Genomic DNA, 18,408 nt, shown 5'->3' on the forward strand with positions numbered 1-18,408 from the left:
CAAAATTTATAATAGATTATTTATTATGTTAAGAGTTTAATTTAATTAGTTAAGTCTAATAAATATGATATAAGTTTATAAAGAATGAAATATTTATATAAGAATGACAACATAAATGACCACAAAAGCAACCTTGAGGGGTTGAATATGTAAATTATGATGTTAAACATAAGAAAAATGAAAAACCCAGTGTTTTTGGTGGGTGTATGTCACGAGCAGAGGGCAAGGGAAAAGGGAAAAACCCTTCTCCTTCAATTGAACTCAAGATTCAGCAAATTGGTGATGGTTTTAAACACAAATCGAATGCATGAGCTTAGTTACTCCATAACCTAAGTGGTTTGAACATAAGGTAAGTTAAATTTTATGTTTTGATGTATGTTTATGAAGTGGGTTTTAATCAATCCGTGAAATTATATGAAATTGAACTTGTATGTGAGTTAGATTCATCATATAGAAGATGTTTTATGCTTGAAATTGATTGGATTGAAGGTTTGAGAAGAAACCCACTTGTAGTAGTAAAGATGATGATAAAGATGATCATATATGTTCAATAATTGTGAAATGTTGGTGTGTGATGTTGTATGTAATGAGTAAATTTTAGTTAATTTGGATATAGTATGAAAATTATATGATTCTAGTTGAAATTGATGATCTATGTTAAGGATTGGGAAGAGTATGCAATAAAAGACTTGTACATTGTGCCTTGCATGTTGTATGCACACCAAGTGTTTGATAAAATGTCTAAGTGACAAAAATAGTAGGAATCATATGCACATGATGGATAATATATGTAGAATGTGATAATGATGTAATTTATAATAAATTAGCATAAAGAATGTGTTTTACATGGAGAACAATTGGGAAATTAGTTGATGAAATGAATTAGTAAGAAACATGCACTAAAAGGTAGTATTATATGCTTGAAGGTGATGCATGCCATATGTGGAATTAAGAGTTGGACATGATTAGTAAATGATCACGTAATAGATACGAAGCGTATGAACTTACTAGCAAGTAGAGATGGTATAGTTATGTAAATGAGCTAATCTTGAATGAGGTATTGGATAGTAAATCAACATGAGAAGTGCGACTTAGATATAGTTCATATGGTTGAATGAGTATAGCACTATGAGTATACCATATGTTAGTTGAAACTTTAATGAAAGTCGAATGTGAAATGTAAAATGATATGATCGTTCATATATATAATTTTATATATTAACAAGAATGTGGATGCAATGAAATGAAAGTATAGGGATCATATCAAGATGGATGGAAGCATGAAGGGCTAACGGGTCAAGAGGACATGGGGAAGCGAACGCAAATACGGATGCGTAAGGTAAGTAATTTCCCGGACTCCCTCTTTAGTAGTAAAGAGATTAGTTGCATAATAAATGTTAGAAGTTGTGTTGAAACGTGAATTTGATGATGATATCAAGTATTAGTATTAAGTGAGTGATTTTCCGGAATCACTTCTTAGTTTATTAAAGTAAGGTTATGTGCTAGTTATTTAAGTATGGTATTGGAGTTTAGGAAGGTTTGAGTATGTAGAAGTGAAGGTTTCCGCCAAGTCGACCAAACGGGTCAAAATGAGAGTTAACCCATTACGGTATGATTTGCATAAGTTATGACGAAGGTATTATAACCGGGTCATGGAACTAATTTCTTACAAGTGCGATAACCGAGAAATGGGGACATGGGTTAATGGTAAAAAGGCTTAGTCTTGAGTTTAAACAAAAGAGTTGTTTGATAAAAACATGAACGGGTCGAATAATTTGTAAATGAATATTAAGCCAAAAGCATATAAGTTAAGAACTTCCTTAGTTTGGATGTTAGATTTTGAGTCCATTTGATAGAGGACCAAAATATGGTCATGTAGGAAGAAACGAGAGGTTAAACGGGTTGAAAGTTATGCGAATTTAGTTTATGCGAACAACGAAACAACACAGCAGGAAAATGAATAAACGAGGGGCCGTCGCCGACGGCATGTGGGAATTGAATTTTGGCCGACGGCCTAGTTTCCTGTCTACGGAGCTTTTGGACGACGGAGGTGCGTCGCCGACGGCCAATATGGGCGTCGGCGACGGTGCCAGAGTTTATGTTTTCTGTTTTCTTCCATATGTGAACCCGGTTGATCCAGTTCGTGTCCCGGCGTTCCGTTAAGCTCCCGAATGGACCAAAAATCAAGTTTCTGATGCATTTTTGATAAAGGAAAGGTATGTATGTTTATAACTCCACGTGTACGTATGTAGTGGGTTATGTAGTTATGCTTAATAATATGTAAGAATGTTGAATGTATGTCTAGTCGTAGGAAGGATATGTAAGTACGTAGCTGTGTATGTAGATATGTATAAGGATATGTATGAGTGTACGTACGAATGTAGATGTATATGTATGTGGGTATGTAAATACGTATATGTGTATGATTTAGACACATTGATCATTAACGTTATTAATGGTGTACCACGAGAATGATAAGTAATGCAGGTACATTCATGAAGCCTCACCAGGAAATGGATACGCAGATGTAAATCTTGAAGTTGATAAAGAAAGAGATGTGAGGTGTACGTGAATGATCTTGTTTATACATTATGTGCTAATGTTTGAATGTATATGGTGAATGCAGGTTGTACGGGAGACGGAGGATCATCAAGGTATAAAGATCGAGGACCGAGTCACTTGAGGGATTGTATGGGGTTGTCTAAGGATGTAATTTGTTGTACATAAGCTATGATTTATTCTATAATTGAGTCAGTTGTTGTATTCTATATAAAAAGAGTTATTTTAAAAAGTAAACTTTCAAGTAAGAAGCATGGTTTATAATGTAAGAAATTTTTATGGCAAGGACTTCCGCTGCGACTTTCGTCAATTACGTGTTAGGGCGTTACAAGTTGGTATCAGAGCCCTGGTTTGAGAGAATCAAGTACAAGAGGATAGGTACTTGAACTCGAACCTGTGTGCTCTTATCACAAGAAACCCGTACAATCCGAGACTCGACCAAGATCTAAAGGTAGAAGCAAAGGTAAGTACGTGCTTAAGTATGTATTGGAAGATAACTAACTATATGTTATGTGTAAGGTAACCATGGTTGCTTGAAAAGAATGATTTGTGGATGCGGTCTAGCACCGACGCCAAGGTATGTAATTTGACATATTGACCCAAGTACATATGTTTAATATATGTAAATACATGTGATGGTAAAACCTAACAGTGAAAGGAAAAATTTTAAGTGAAAAATAATGATAAGAATGGTAATGAAGTTTTGGAAATGTTACACGTGCCGAAACCTAATTCTTCGGACATAAGGTGACAACTACACGAAGACACGAAACTAGTGTGTGGATTGTGTACCTGGCCAGTACACAAGAAATGCATGACTTTCGTGAGCCCGTGATAATTGTTACAGGTGTGTCCGATAGAATTAAGTAGTAGGTGGACGTGAGGGTGAAGAGAAATGTAAGACTCTCAAAAATGAGAGTATGAAATGCTATGTTAGAATCCGCGAGACGGATTCGAAACATGAAATGCTATGTTAGAATCCGTGAGACGGATTCAAAACATGAAAGAAAGGTATGAATGCAATGCTTGAATCCGCGGGACGGATTCAAGGGATGAAAAGCGTGAATGCAATGCTTGAATCCGCGAGACGGATTTAAGGAATGAAATATGCGAATGCGACGCTTGAATCCGCGAGACGGATTCAAGGAATGAAGGATAAGAATGATGCAAATCCCTGGCGGATTTGGTTATGATAGCGAATGCTATGATAAGCTATGTAAGTCGACCGGTTCAAGTTGAACAAGTCGAGTAAGGATAAGGTACCATCCGTCTAGAACGGGTGGTCGTGAATGCAATAACGAATGTATGAAGTTCAATCCGTTATACGGATAGAACAAAATATTTATGTTGAAAGCAGTTAGCCCAATGTGTCCGGGTCGTAAGTGGTATGCTTGAATCTCATTATGAGAGTATATGACATTACCCATTTAATTGGGTAATCGAATACGTAAAAGAAATAAAAGTATATAAGCGAATGGAACTAAAACGGTGGAATTGTAAGCGAAATAAGTATTATGACTAACTTTTAAAACGGGAAGGGCAAGTGTTTGCAAGAAAACACTGAAACAGTGAAGCGATGAGATCGCAAGCATGTCTGAATTAAAAAGGGGTACCAACATGTACTCCGATACGCATATTTATATATATATATATGTATAATAAGAAATAAGTGACAGTTTGACCTTGAAAAGTCAAACTGCAGAAGCTAAGAAATAATTTAATTTCAAACCGTGGGGCTGCTAGAGAAGAAAGAAAATGTGTAGAATAGTACACCAAATAAGTTATAGAATTACGAAATAATGGCTATGTATCTACCTGTCAAGAACGTGTCAAATAATAAGAATGATATATATTAAGAAATGGCCATGTATTGACCCGTTATGAATAGGTCTAACACACTAATGTCTTACGAAGGAATTGAGAAAGTATTAATATATAAATAAGGCGATGTGATAAACATTAAGTCTGAATGAATCGAATGGAATGCGTAAACCCTAATTTTATAATGAGATTGGCAGGAATCACGATGCGAAGAAACTACCTAGAACGGTGAAAGAATGCTCATGAATGAAAGCTTATGACGCCCGATGGACAAGATCAACCCTATTAAGTTATGGATTCATGAAGGAGCAAGTCAACTCGGGTTGTTACACGTTGATTTGTTCCAAATTACCGAGGTTAGTAAATGGTTTAACTTGTGGATGTTAAATAGAAAGTTACATATTGAATAATACTTCTATGCGAACTGGTGGTACTGTATTGAGTGACCGTAACTGTGGAAAACTCTGATAGAATATAAGAGACGACAAGCATCGATAAGAAATGCTAACCTTGATGCTCGGCTTGTTGGCCATGTTCATTTGAACAAGGCATTGTAGAAAAGATATGCATGGCATAAATAACAGTAGTAACCATGGAAATAATGCTTAATCTTCGTGTTAGGTACGGATAAGTAAGTTTGAGGAGGGTGATTTTAGTTGCAATAATAAGTCTATGGATGATTATAGTATGCGTATGATAATATATCGACCCCTCCTAAGGGCTTTAAGGTGATCAGAAGTAATAATAGTAATGGAATGTTTAGGTTGGCTCGTAGTGAACAAAATGAAAGATAGCATATGGTGTATGAGTAGGATGAAATAATCGATTTATTTCGATTAGTAAATAAATGAATGTAATATGCCTAAATAGGAAGCTAGAAACAAGCCATAGACTTGGGTTGCTAGATTAATAATTGTATACAATTGGAATAAATTCGATGAATGAAACGTTAGTGATGATAGGCGTTAAGAGCTAGTAGCATAAAGTGAAAGACACTAATAAGAGCTCTGGAACAGATTCTGGGTTTCATGTAATTATGGAAGTAACTTACATAATTTAAGAATGTAAGGACAATGCGTACAATCATGTTTAGGTATGAAACGAACTTCTGACCAAGATCCCGAATGTATTCATGTTGTGATGAGCATCGTTAATGAATAGATGAAAAGATAAGAGTAGGTATGAGAAAGGTTTCGGGGACGAAACCTCCTTTAAGGGAGGTAGATTTGTAACAGCCCAAAATTTATAATAGATTATTTATTATGTTAAGAGTTTAATTTAATTAGTTAAGTCTAATAAATATGATATAAGTTTATAAAGAATGAAATATTTATATAAGAATGACAACATAAATGACCACAAAAGCAACCTTGAGGGGTTGAATATGTAAATTATGATGTTAAACATAAGAAAAATGAAAAACCCAGTGTTTTTGGTGGGTGTATGTCACGAGCAGAGGGCAAGGGAAAAGGGAAAAACCCTTCTCCTTCAATTGAACTCAAGATTCAGCAAATTGGTGATGGTTTTAAACACAAATCGAATGCATGAGCTTAGTTACTCCATAACCTAAGTGGTTTGAACATAAGGTAAGTTAAATTTTATGTTTTGATGTATGTTTATGAAGTGGGTTTTAATCAATCCGTGAAATTATATGAAATTGAACTTGTATGTGAGTTAGATTCATCATATAGAAGATGTTTTATGCTTGAAATTGATTGGATTGAAGGTTTGAGAAGAAACCCACTTGTAGTAGTAAAGATGATGATAAAGATGATCATATATGTTCAATAATTGTGAAATGTTGGTGTGTGATGTTGTATGTAATGAGTAAATTTTAGTTAATTTGGATATAGTATGAAAATTATATGATTCTAGTTGAAATTGATGATCTATGTTAAGGATTGGGAAGAGTATGCAATAAAAGACTTGTACATTGTGCCTTGCATGTTGTATGCACACCAAGTGTTTGATAAAATGTCTAAGTGACAAAAATAGTAGGAATCATATGCACATGATGGATAATATATGTAGAATGTGATAATGATGTAATTTATAATAAATTAGCATAAAGAATGTGTTTTACATGGAGAACAATTGGGAAATTAGTTGATGAAATGAATTAGTAAGAAACATGCACTAAAAGGTAGTATTATATGCTTGAAGGTGATGCATGCCATATGTGGAATTAAGAGTTGGACATGATTAGTAAATGATCACGTAATAGATACGAAGCGTATGAACTTACTAGCAAGTAGAGATGGTATAGTTATGTAAATGAGCTAATCTTGAATGAGGTATTGGATAGTAAATCAACATGAGAAGTGCGACTTAGATATAGTTCATATGGTTGAATGAGTATAGCACTATGAGTATACCATATGTTAGTTGAAACTTTAATGAAAGTCGAATGTGAAATGTAAAATGATATGATCGTTCATATATATAATTTTATATATTAACAAGAATGTGGATGCAATGAAATGAAAGTATAGGGATCATATCAAGATGGATGGAAGCATGAAGGGCTAACGGGTCAAGAGGACATGGGGAAGCGAACGCAAATACGGATGCGTAAGGTAAGTAATTTCCCGGACTCCCTCTTTAGTAGTAAAGAGATTAGTTGCATAATAAATGTTAGAAGTTGTGTTGAAACGTGAATTTGATGATGATATCAAGTATTAGTATTAAGTGAGTGATTTTCCGGAATCACTTCTTAGTTTATTAAAGTAAGGTTATGTGCTAGTTATTTAAGTATGGTATTGGAGTTTAGGAAGGTTTGAGTATGTAGAAGTGAAGGTTTCCGCTAAGTCGACCAAACGGGTCAAAATGAGAGTTAACCCATTACGGTATGATTTGCATAAGTTATGACGAAGGTATTATAACCGGGTCATGGAACTAATTTCTTACAAGTGCGATAACCGAGAAATGGGGACATGGGTTAATGGTAAAAAGGCTTAGTCTTGAGTTTAAACAAAAGAGTTGTTTGATAAAAACATGAACGGGTCGAATAATTTGTAAATGAATATTAAGCCAAAAGCATATAAGTTAAGAACTTCCTTAGTTTGGATGTTAGATTTTGAGTCCATTTGATAGAGGACCAAAATATGGTCATGTAGGAAGAAACGAGAGGTTAAACGGGTTGAAAGTTATGCGAATTTAGTTTATGCGAACAACGAAACAACACAGCAGGAAAATGAATAAACGAGGGGCCGTCGCCGACGCCCAGAAGGGTCGTCGCCGACGGCATGTGGGAATTGAATTTTTGCCGACGGCCTAGTTTCCTGTCTACGGAGCTTTTGGACGACGGAGGTGCGTCGCCGACGGCCAATATGGGCGTCGGCGACGGTGCCAGAGTTTATGTTTTCTGTTTTCTTCCATATGTGAACCCGGTTGATCCAGTTCGTGTCCCGGCGTTCCGTTAAGCTCCCGAATGGACCAAAAATCAAGTTTCTGATGCATTTTTGATAAAGGAAAGGTATGTATGTTTATAACTCCACGTGTACGTATGTAGTGGGTTATGTAGTTATGCTTAATAATATGTAAGAATGTTGAATGTATGTCTAGTCGTAGGAAGGATATGTAAGTACGTAGCTGTGTATGTAGATATGTATAAGGATATGTATGAGTGTACGTACGTACGAATGTAGATGTATATGTATGTGGGTATGTAAATACGTATATGTGTATGATTTAGACACATTGATCATTAACGTTATTAATGGTGTACCACGAGAATGATAAGTAATGCAGGTACATTCATGAAGCCTCACCAGGAAATGGATACGCAGATGTAAATCTTGAAGTTGATAAAGAAAGAGATGTGAGGTGTACGTGAATGATCTTGTTTATACATTATGTGCTAATGTTTGAATGTATATGGTGAATGCAGGTTGTACGGGAGACGGAGGATCATCAAGGTATAAAGATCGAGGACCGAGTCACTTGAGGGATTGTACGGGGTTGTCTAAGGATGTAATTTGTTGTACATAAGCTATGATTTATTCTATAATTGAGTCAGTTGTTGTATTCTATATAAAAAGAGTTATTTTAAAAAGTAAACTTTCAAGTAAGAAGCATGGTTTATAATGTAAGAAATTTTTATGGCAAGGACTTCCGCTGCGACTTTCGTCAATTACGTGTTAGGGCGTTACAAGTTGGTATCAGAGCCCTGGTTTGAGAGAATCAAGTACAAGAGGATAGGTACTTGAACTCGAACCTGTGTGCTCTTATCACAAGAAACCCGTACAATCCGAGACTCGACCAAGATCTAAAGGTAGAAGCAAAGGTAAGTACGTGCTTAAGTATGTATTGGAAGATAACTAACTATATGTTATGTGTAAGGTAACCATGGTTGCTTGAAAAGAATGATTTGTGGATGCGGTCTAGCACCGACGCCAAGGTATGTAATTTGACATATTGACCCAAGTACATATGTTTAATATATGTAAATACATGTGATGGTAGAACCTAACAGTGAAAGGAAAAATTTTAAGTGAAAAATAATGATAAGAATGGTAATGAAGTTTTGGAAATGTTACACGTGCCGAAACCTAATTCTTCGGACATAAGGTGACAACTACACGAAGACACGAAACTAGTGTGTGGATTGTGTACCTGGCCAGTACACAAGAAATGCATGACTTTCGTGAGCCCGTGATAATTGTTACAGGTGTGTCCGATAGAATTAAGTAGTAGGTGGACGTGAGGGTGAAGAGAAATGTAAGACTCTCAAAAATGAGAGTATGAAATGCTATGTTAGAATCCGCGAGACGGATTCGAAACATGAAATGCTATGTTAGAATCCGTGAGACGGATTCAAAACATGAAAGAAAGGTATGAATGCAATGCTTGAATCCGCGGGACGGATTCAAGGGATGAAAAGCGTGAATGCAATGCTTGAATCCGCGAGACGGATTTAAGGAATGAAATATGCGAATGCGACGCTTGAATCCGCGAGACGGATTCAAGGAATGAAGGATAAGAATGATGCAAATCCCTGGCGGATTTGGTTATGATAGCGAATGCTATGATAAGCTATGTAAGTCGACCGGTTCAAGTTGAACAAGTCGAGTAAGGATAAGGTACCATCCGTCTAGAACGGGTGGTCGTGAATGCAATAACGAATGTATGAAGTTCAATCCGTTATACGGATAGAACAAAATATTTATGTTGAAAGCAGTTAGCCCAATGTGTCCGGGTCGTAAGTGGTATGCTTGAATCTCATTATGAGAGTATATGACATTACCCATTTAATTGGGTAATCGAATACGTAAAAGAAATAAAAGTATATAAGCGAATGGAACTAAAACGGTGGAATTGTAAGCGAAATAAGTATTATGACTAACTTTTAAAACGGGAAGGGCAAGTGTTTGCAAGAAAACACTGAAACAGTGAAGCGATGAGATCGCAAGCATGTCTGAATTAAAAAGGGGTACCAACATGTACTCCGATACGCATATTTATATATATATATATGTATAATAAGAAATAAGTGACAGTTTGACCTTGAAAAGTCAAACTGCAGAAGCTAAGAAATAATTTAATTTCAAACCGTGGGGCTGCTAGAGAAGAAAGAAAATGTGTAGAATAGTACACCAAATAAGTTATAGAATTACGAAATAATGGCTATGTATCTACCTGTCAAGAACGTGTCAAATAATAAGAATGATATATATTAAGAAATGGCCATGTATTGACCCGTTATGAATAGGTCTAACACACTAATGTCTTACGAAGGAATTGAGAAAGTATTAATATATAAATAAGGCGATGTGATAAACATTAAGTCTGAATGAATCGAATGGAATGCGTAAACCCTAATTTTATAATGAGATTGGCAGGAATCACGATGCGAAGAAACTACCTAGAACGGTGAAAGAATGCTCATGAATGAAAGCTTATGACGCCCGATGGACAAGATCAACCCTATTAAGTTATGGATTCATGAAGGAGCAAGTCAACTCGGGTTGTTACACGTTGATTTGTTCCAAATTACCGAGGTTAGTAAATGGTTTAACTTGTGGATGTTAAATAGAAAGTTACATATTGAATAATACTTCTATGCGAACTGGTGGTACTGTATTGAGTGACCGTAACTGTGGAAAACTCTGATAGAATATAAGAGACGACAAGCATCGATAAGAAATGCTAACCTTGATGCTCGGCTTGTTGGCCATGTTCATTTGAACAAGGCATTGTAGAAAAGATATGCATGGCATAAATAACAGTAGTAACCATGGAAATAATGCTTAATCTTCGTGTTAGGTACGGATAAGTAAGTTTGAGGAGGGTGATTTTAGTTGCAATAATAAGTCTATGGATGATTATAGTATGCGTATGATAATATATCGACCCCTCCTAAGGGCTTTAAGGTGATCAGAAGTAATAATAGTAATGGAATGTTTAGGTTGGCTCGTAGTGAACAAAATGAAAGATAGCATATGGTGTATGAGTAGGATGAAATAATCGATTTATTTCGATTAGTAAATAAATGAATGTAATATGCCTAAATAGGAAGCTAGAAACAAGCCATAGACTTGGGTTGCTAGATTAATAATTGTATACAATTGGAATAAATTCGATGAATGAAACGTTAGTGATGATAGGCGTTAAGAGCTAGTAGCATAAAGTGAAAGACACTAATAAGAGCTCTGGAACAGATTCTGGGTTTCATGTAATTATGGAAGTAACTTACATAATTTAAGAATGTAAGGACAATGCGTACAATCATGTTTAGGTATGAAACGAACTTCTGACCAAGATCCCGAATGTATTCATGTTGTGATGAGCATCGTTAATGAATAGATGAAAAGATAAGAGTAGGTATGAGAAAGGTTTCGGGGACGAAACCTCCTTTAAGGGAGGTAGATTTGTAACAGCCCAAAATTTATAATAGATTATTTATTATGTTAAGAGTTTAATTTAATTAGTTAAGTCTAATAAATATGATATAAGTTTATAAAGAATGAAATATTTATATAAGAATGACAACATAAATGACCACAAAAGCAACCTTGAGGGGTTGAATATGTAAATTATGATGTTAAACATAAGAAAAATGAAAAACCCAGTGTTTTTGGTGGGTGTATGTCACGAGCAGAGGGCAAGGGAAAAGGGAAAAACCCTTCTCCTTCAATTGAACTCAAGATTCAGCAAATTGGTGATGGTTTTAAACACAAATCGAATGCATGAGCTTAGTTACTCCATAACCTAAGTGGTTTGAACATAAGGTAAGTTAAATTTTATGTTTTGATGTATGTTTATGAAGTGGGTTTTAATCAATCCGTGAAATTATATGAAATTGAACTTGTATGTGAGTTAGATTCATCATATAGAAGATGTTTTATGCTTGAAATTGATTGGATTGAAGGTTTGAGAAGAAACCCACTTGTAGTAGTAAAGATGATGATAAAGATGATCATATATGTTCAATAATTGTGAAATGTTGGTGTGTGATGTTGTATGTAATGAGTAAATTTTAGTTAATTTGGATATAGTATGAAAATTATATGATTCTAGTTGAAATTGATGATCTATGTTAAGGATTGGGAAGAGTATGCAATAAAAGACTTGTACATTGTGCCTTGCATGTTGTGTGCACACCAAGTGTTTGATAAAATGTCTAAGTGACAAAAATAGTAGGAATCATATGCACATGATGGATAATATATGTAGAATGTGATAATGATGTAATTTATAATAAATTAGCATAAAAAATGTGTTTTACATGGAGAACAATTGGGAAATTAGTTGATGAAATGAATTAGTAAGAAACATGCACTAAAAGGTAGTATTATATGCTTGAAGGTGATGCATGCCATATGTGGAATTAAGAGTTGGACATGATTAGTAAATGATCACGTAATAGATACGAAGCGTATGAACTTACTAGCAAGTAGAGATGGTATAGTTATGTAAATGAGCTAATCTTGAATGAGGTATTGGATAGTAAATCAACATGAGAAGTGCGACTTAGATATAGTTCATATGGTTGAATGAGTATAGCACTATGAGTATACCATATGTTAGTTGAAACTTTAATGAAAGTCGAATGTGAAATGTAAAATGATATGATCGTTCATATATATAATTTTATATATTAACAAGAATGTGGATGCAATGAAATGAAAGTATAGGGATCATATCAAGATGGATGGAAGCATGAAGGGCTAACGGGTCAAGAGGACATGGGGAAGCGAACGCAAATACGGATGCGTAAGGTAAGTAATTTCCCGGACTCCCTCTTTAGTAGTAAAGAGATTAGTTGCATAATAAATGTTAGAAGTTGTGTTGAAACGTGAATTTGATGATGATATCAAGTATTAGTATTAAGTGAGTGATTTTCCGGAATCACTTCTTAGTTTATTAAAGTAAGGTTATGTGCTAGTTATTTAAGTATGGTATTGGAGATTAGGAAGGTTTGAGTATGTAGAAGTGAAGGTTTCCGCTAAGTCGACCAAACGGGTCAAAATGAGAGTTAACCCATTACGGTATGATTTGCATAAGTTATGACGAAGGTATTATAACCGGGTCATGGAACTAATTTCTTACAAGTGCGATAACCGAGAAATGGGGACATGGGTTAATGGTAAAAAGGCTTAGTCTTGAGTTTAAACAAAAGAGTTGTTTGATAAAAACATGAACGGGTCGAATAATTTGTAAATGAATATTAAGCCAAAAGCATATAAGTTAAGAACTTCCTTAGTTTGGATGTTAGATTTTGAGTCCATTTGATAGAGGACCAAAATATGGTCATGTAGGAAGAAACGAGAGGTTAAACGGGTTGAAAGTTATGCGAATTTAGTTTATGCGAACAACGAAACAACACAGCAGGAAAATGAATAAACGAGGGGCCGTCGCCGACGCCCAGAAGGGTCGTCGCCGACGGCATGTGGGAATTGAATTTTGGCCGACGGCCTAGTTTCCTGTCTACGGAGCTTTTGGACGACGGAGGTGCGTCGCCGACGGCCAATATGGGCGTCGGCGACGGTGCCAGAGTTTATGTTTTCTGTTTTCTTCCATATGTGAACCCGGTTGATCCAGTTCGTGTCCCGGCGTTCCGTTAAGCTCCCGAATGGACCAAAAATCAAGTTTCTGATGCATTTTTGATAAAGGAAAGGTATGTATGTTTATAACTCCACGTGTACGTATGTAGTGGGTTATGTAGTTATGCTTAATAATATGTAAGAATGTTGAATGTATGTCTAGTCGTAGGAAGGATATGTAAGTACGTAGCTGTGTATGTAGATATGTATAAGGATATGTATGAGTGTACGTACGAATGTAGATGTATATGTATGTGGGTATGTAAATACGTATATGTGTATGATTTAGACACATTGATCATTAACGTTATTAATGGTGTACCACGAGAATGATAAGTAATGCAGGTACATTCATGAAGCCTCACCAGGAAATGGATACGCAGATGTAAATCTTGAAGTTGATAAAGAAAGAGATGTGAGGTGTACGTGAATGATCTTGTTTATACATTATGTGCTAATGTTTGAATGTATATGGTGAATGCAGGTTGTACGGGAGACGGAGGATCATCAAGGTATAAAGATCGAGGACCGAGTCACTTGAGGGATTGTACGGGGTTGTCTAAGGATGTAATTTGTTGTACATAAGCTATGATTTATTCTATAATTGAGTCAGTTGTTGTATTCTATATAAAAAGAGTTATTTTAAAAAGTAAACTTTCAAGTAAGAAGCATGGTTTATAATGTAAGAAATTTTTATGGCAAGGACTTCCGCTGCGACTTTCGTCAATTACGTGTTAGGGCGTTACAAGCTCACGAGCCGAGCCAGGCCAAGCTCGAGCTCGGCACGTTTACAAACCGAGCCGAGCCGAGTCGAGCTGACTCGTTTACAACCGAGCCAATATCGAGCCGAGCTTTCTTCTAGCTTTTTTCGAGCGAGTTTCGAACGAGCTGCTAGTCACGAGTTTTTTGAACACCCCTAAATATAGATGAAAAAACTAATGGTTTTAACTAAAATATACTGAATTTATAATTGAAATTTGGATAGATGAGTTAAAAAAATTGAAAAAAAAATTGTTAGCTATTCCATATTTGGATAGATGACAAAAAAGTAAAAAAAAATTGTTAGCTAATTCATATTTTCAGAAGAATTAAAAAAATATGGCTAAAGATAGTGAACTAAAATATACTGAATTTATAATTGAAATTTGGATAGATGAGTTAAAAAAAATTGAAAAAACTAACGGTTTTAACTAAAATATACTGAATTTATAATTGAAATTTGGATAGATGAGTTAAAAAAATTGAAAAAAAAATTGTTAGCTATTCCATATTTGGATAGATGACAAAAAAGTAAAAAAAAGTTGTGAGCTAATTCATATTTTCAGAAGAATTAAAAAAATATGGCTAACGATAGTGAAGGCTGAGGGATTCGAACTCGGTTCTGTGTGGGGAAAGAGAGCTATTTTACCACTAGATTACAATCAAATTTCCTTTCTATTAATTGTCGAAACAAATTTAATATACACATTATACGTTCCAATTTTGAGGCCCTAAAAATATGGTGGCCCAAAGCCCTAGCTTGTTTTCAATTATGCTTGGCCGGTTTTGAAAAACACAAGTCCAAACAAAAATAGACCAACTTAGGGGGTGTTTGTTTTTGCTTATTACATCTGCAAAAACCTTATGTCTGTCCGCCTGCAGACATAAGACCTTAAAGACCGTTTGTTTTTTTTTCAAACAGATCTTAAATTAGCTTCAAACATCTTAAAAAAGAAGCTTTGAAACAAAGCTTCAAACATCTGCACATGTCTTCTTCTTCCCTTCTCACCTGCCACCGCCACCACTCCTCCCCTCCCACATCACCCACTGCCACCACTCCTCCCCTCCCACTCACACACCCAACCCCCTTTCTCCTAGCACCCCCTTACACCCACATCCATCAGAACCGTAGAGAGAGAGAGAACGATGAGACAGAGAGGGCCTCCCTGTTCACGGCGACCTCCTTGTTCACGGCGACGACGGGGAAACGACGGGGAGAAGGTCCGGTGAGTGAGAGAGAGAGATCGGTGAGAGTTCAAACAAAACCCCCAAATCGAACGATGACGACGGTGGTTTGATCTGATGTTTGATCTGATGACGGCGGTGGTTTGATCTGACGGCGGTGGTGGTGGTTTCGCGGCAGGAGACAGGGGGCTAGGGTTCGCGGTGGGTTCTTGGAGTGGGGGCTAGGGTTTGTAGAGAGAGAGAGCAGAGAAAACTCTTGTATGTGTGTTGTGTGTGAAGTTGTTTTTGAAGAAAAAAAAAACAAACTCTCTTCTCCTTGCAGACTGCAGACATTTGGGCCACATCTTCTCTTGCAGATGTCTGCAGATGTGGTCCGCAGACTACAGACATTTTACATCTGAAAAAACAAACAGCACCTTAGATGTTCCTAACAACTCCCACCTTACCCTACATGGTCATTCATTAATCATTCGCAATCACACTTTATTAAGAACAAAGGTTTCCTCAGTTTCTTCTTTTACTTAATTCGGAATGCAAGCCCTAAAACATAAGCTCAAGACCATCGTCTTAATCTTAAACACAAGTCCTGAAACAAGAGACACGGAGCACAAGCTCCAGGCCATCTCTATGACCCACAACATAAGTTGTGGATCAACTTGCTTAGAACATAAAAAAGTCTTAAGAACAATACACGAACTCTGGAGGACAAGATCAGGATCAAACGTGAACATGGGCTTGAAATGAATATCTATGCACTTGTCCTAGGGAAAACAACCACACGTCGAACATAGATAGCCATGAGAGGTTTGCTAGCAAATGACCGATGTGAGTAATCTGAACACCTAATTGTAGACATGACTAAACACCAACGTCATGGGCTAGTTACACGGCTTTGCAATACAATTGGTCCCCATGGGCATAAGTACCACGGTGGTATGCCTCAACTCGCATGACGACCTGAAGGGTTTATGGTATGTTTACCTTTTCTCCATAAGAGGAAAAAGTAGACAATCGGGACACCCCTAGCCCCAATAACTCCGCAAGCGATCTTTTGTCTATAGCATGACTAACAAGTTTTATTTTACCCTATTACCAAAGGTACAATCAAACAATAGGATTACCCATAATTAGTTTGAGAAGAGACGTTATTCATCATTTTATTTTATACATATATCAAATGTGCATTTATGTAATTTACTCTAATTTGAATTCATTATTCACTGACTGTAAAAAGAAGCTAAACACCTATATAAAGTAATGTTGAGTCCATATGATTAGTGCCACATGCAAAGTGGTCGTTGTGCTATCAAATCTGCTTCCTTGATCCCCCACCCTCACCCCACTTCTTTTGTACTAAACTAAAAGAGAATAAGAGATGGTACTTTTACGTGACGATTATAAAATTTCATGAACTAAACCATTAAATATATAAACATGTCCTAACATATCTCTAAAATAATTAAATACCCATATCTTAAGTTCCCATCAACAACGAGTTTCAAACAAACTATGATATGACAATATTCGATTGAGACTTGTTACCTCAAAAACAACAAATATTTTGCAAATCAAACTACATATGTTTATAGTGTATATTTTGGTCAGTTTTCAGTCGTTTTGAGTCTGTTTTAGGTTAGAACTATGATACTGCTGACGTTAAGCTTTGATTTCAGGTCCCGTAGCTTAAAGTGTTGAAAAACGAGTAAAAACGAGCAGTTCGGAAGAAAAACGGGATTCGTACGCGCGTCGGAGAAGCTGGAATTCGGAAAAGAATTAAAAAATCAAGAAATTGAGTTTAGAGGCGCCGCGTGACGCCTAGCCACCCTCGCGCCACGCGAGGGTCCCTGTTTGACTGATTTTGACTTCTGGGTTTAGGGTTTGACTGATTATTACCAAGAAACTTAACTGAAAAACCCTAATTGCGAATCAAGAAACCCTAGGACGAATTTCAGAGGAGATTTTGAGCTTTTCGGAGTATTTTGGCTAATGGGAATCATCCGGTTGAAGCTTGGATCGTGAGAGTGAAGATCTTTCGGGTTTTATCTCCCGGTGTTCCTTATTTTCGCGTTTTCAATACTTATTGATGAATTCTTGTTTTGAACTTGTTTTGTTTGATTTGAACAACATGTTTCTTGGCTAAACTTAGATACTACCTAGATTTGATGAAGGTTTAATTTATGTTTGGATCTTTTAACGGTTTTTATTGTTTGATTATGGATTGACTTTGAAAGTAAAGTGTTCTAGATTTTCTGATTTGGTGCGTGTGCGTATTTACTTCTGATTGTGGATTGTTTGCTGTTTCACATAGATTTTAGTGACGGTCTTTATCACATAATAGATCTGTGTTGATTATTTGCATCCTTGCGGGTTCGGGTGATCTTTGGGTAAATCGGCCGATAGCCTTAGAAACAGTAATTAAAATACAATTAGAAGTAAATATTCTGCTTAACTTGTCGCTGAGAGGCTCGGGTTAGTTATTAGGTCGCGGTGCAGTATATAGCTAATTTAGATTTTGAGAGAAGTCGAAGTTAGTTCCCTAATTGCAGATGTGTCTAGTAAACCAAGTCAGAACCTAGAATTGCCTTAGATTATCGCGCTGAGAGGTAGATAGTCATATTAGGGCACTTTTAGAATTGTTAGAGGACTGAGAGGAAATCTAACAGTCGGTAATCATAACAGCCTTGTTGGGTTTCCTAGGTTTCTTCCTGAGAAGGGTCGGGAAGTCTTAGCATTGAAATACCTTAAGGTTTAGTATTTAACGATCCCGGCTCCATACAACAATAAAACCGTTAGAAGTCCATTCGTAGTTAAACTGGATTCAAGTCTAGGTAGCCCTTAATCTTATCTGAAACAAAACCTTAGTTTTCGTTCGTGTTTTAGTTAATTTCAATTTAATCATAATTGTAGGATTTTAGTAAACCCCCCCCCCCCAAACACAATATTTGTTTAGTCGTGTCAGTGTCTAGTCTAAGTTTAGTCGTTAACGTAATTCATTAGAGTCCTTGTGGGTTCGACATCCGGACTTACTTTTCTGTGCTAG

General features: G+C 36.2%; 3 long non-coding RNA genes across 6 annotated transcripts; all 3 read left to right on the top strand.

Annotated features, from left to right (window-relative positions):
• The first annotated feature begins 188 nt into the window (after positions 1-188).
• LOC118491383 lies at positions 189-5,183 on the top strand. Of its 2 annotated transcripts, none has more exons than XR_004891529.1 (3): positions 189-349; positions 1,251-3,136; positions 4,578-5,183. It is a non-coding gene; the product is annotated as an uncharacterized LOC118491383 (long non-coding RNA). The 2 variants fall into 2 exon arrangements; XR_004891530.1 differs by having other exon boundaries at positions 1,256-3,136.
• Positions 5,184-5,270: 87 nt separating this feature from the next.
• Positions 5,271-10,826, top strand: LOC110934515. Of its 2 annotated transcripts, none has more exons than XR_004891531.1 (3): positions 5,271-5,966; positions 6,868-8,779; positions 10,221-10,826. It is a non-coding gene; the product is annotated as an uncharacterized LOC110934515 (long non-coding RNA). The 2 variants fall into 2 exon arrangements; XR_004891532.1 differs by having other exon boundaries at positions 6,873-8,779.
• A 151-nt stretch (positions 10,827-10,977) lies between these two features.
• LOC110934514 lies at positions 10,978-14,073 on the top strand. 2 transcript variants are annotated; one of them, XR_004891533.1, is made up of 2 exons: positions 10,978-11,609; positions 12,511-14,073. It is a non-coding gene; the product is annotated as an uncharacterized LOC110934514 (long non-coding RNA). The 2 variants fall into 2 exon arrangements; XR_004891534.1 differs by having other exon boundaries at positions 12,516-14,073.
• The last annotated feature ends 4,335 nt before the right edge of the window (positions 14,074-18,408 follow it).

The sequence above is a fragment of the Helianthus annuus genome, chromosome 4 (assembly GCF_002127325.2).
Source record: "Helianthus annuus cultivar XRQ/B chromosome 4, HanXRQr2.0-SUNRISE, whole genome shotgun sequence".
Classification (NCBI taxonomy): domain Eukaryota; kingdom Viridiplantae; phylum Streptophyta; class Magnoliopsida; order Asterales; family Asteraceae; genus Helianthus; species Helianthus annuus.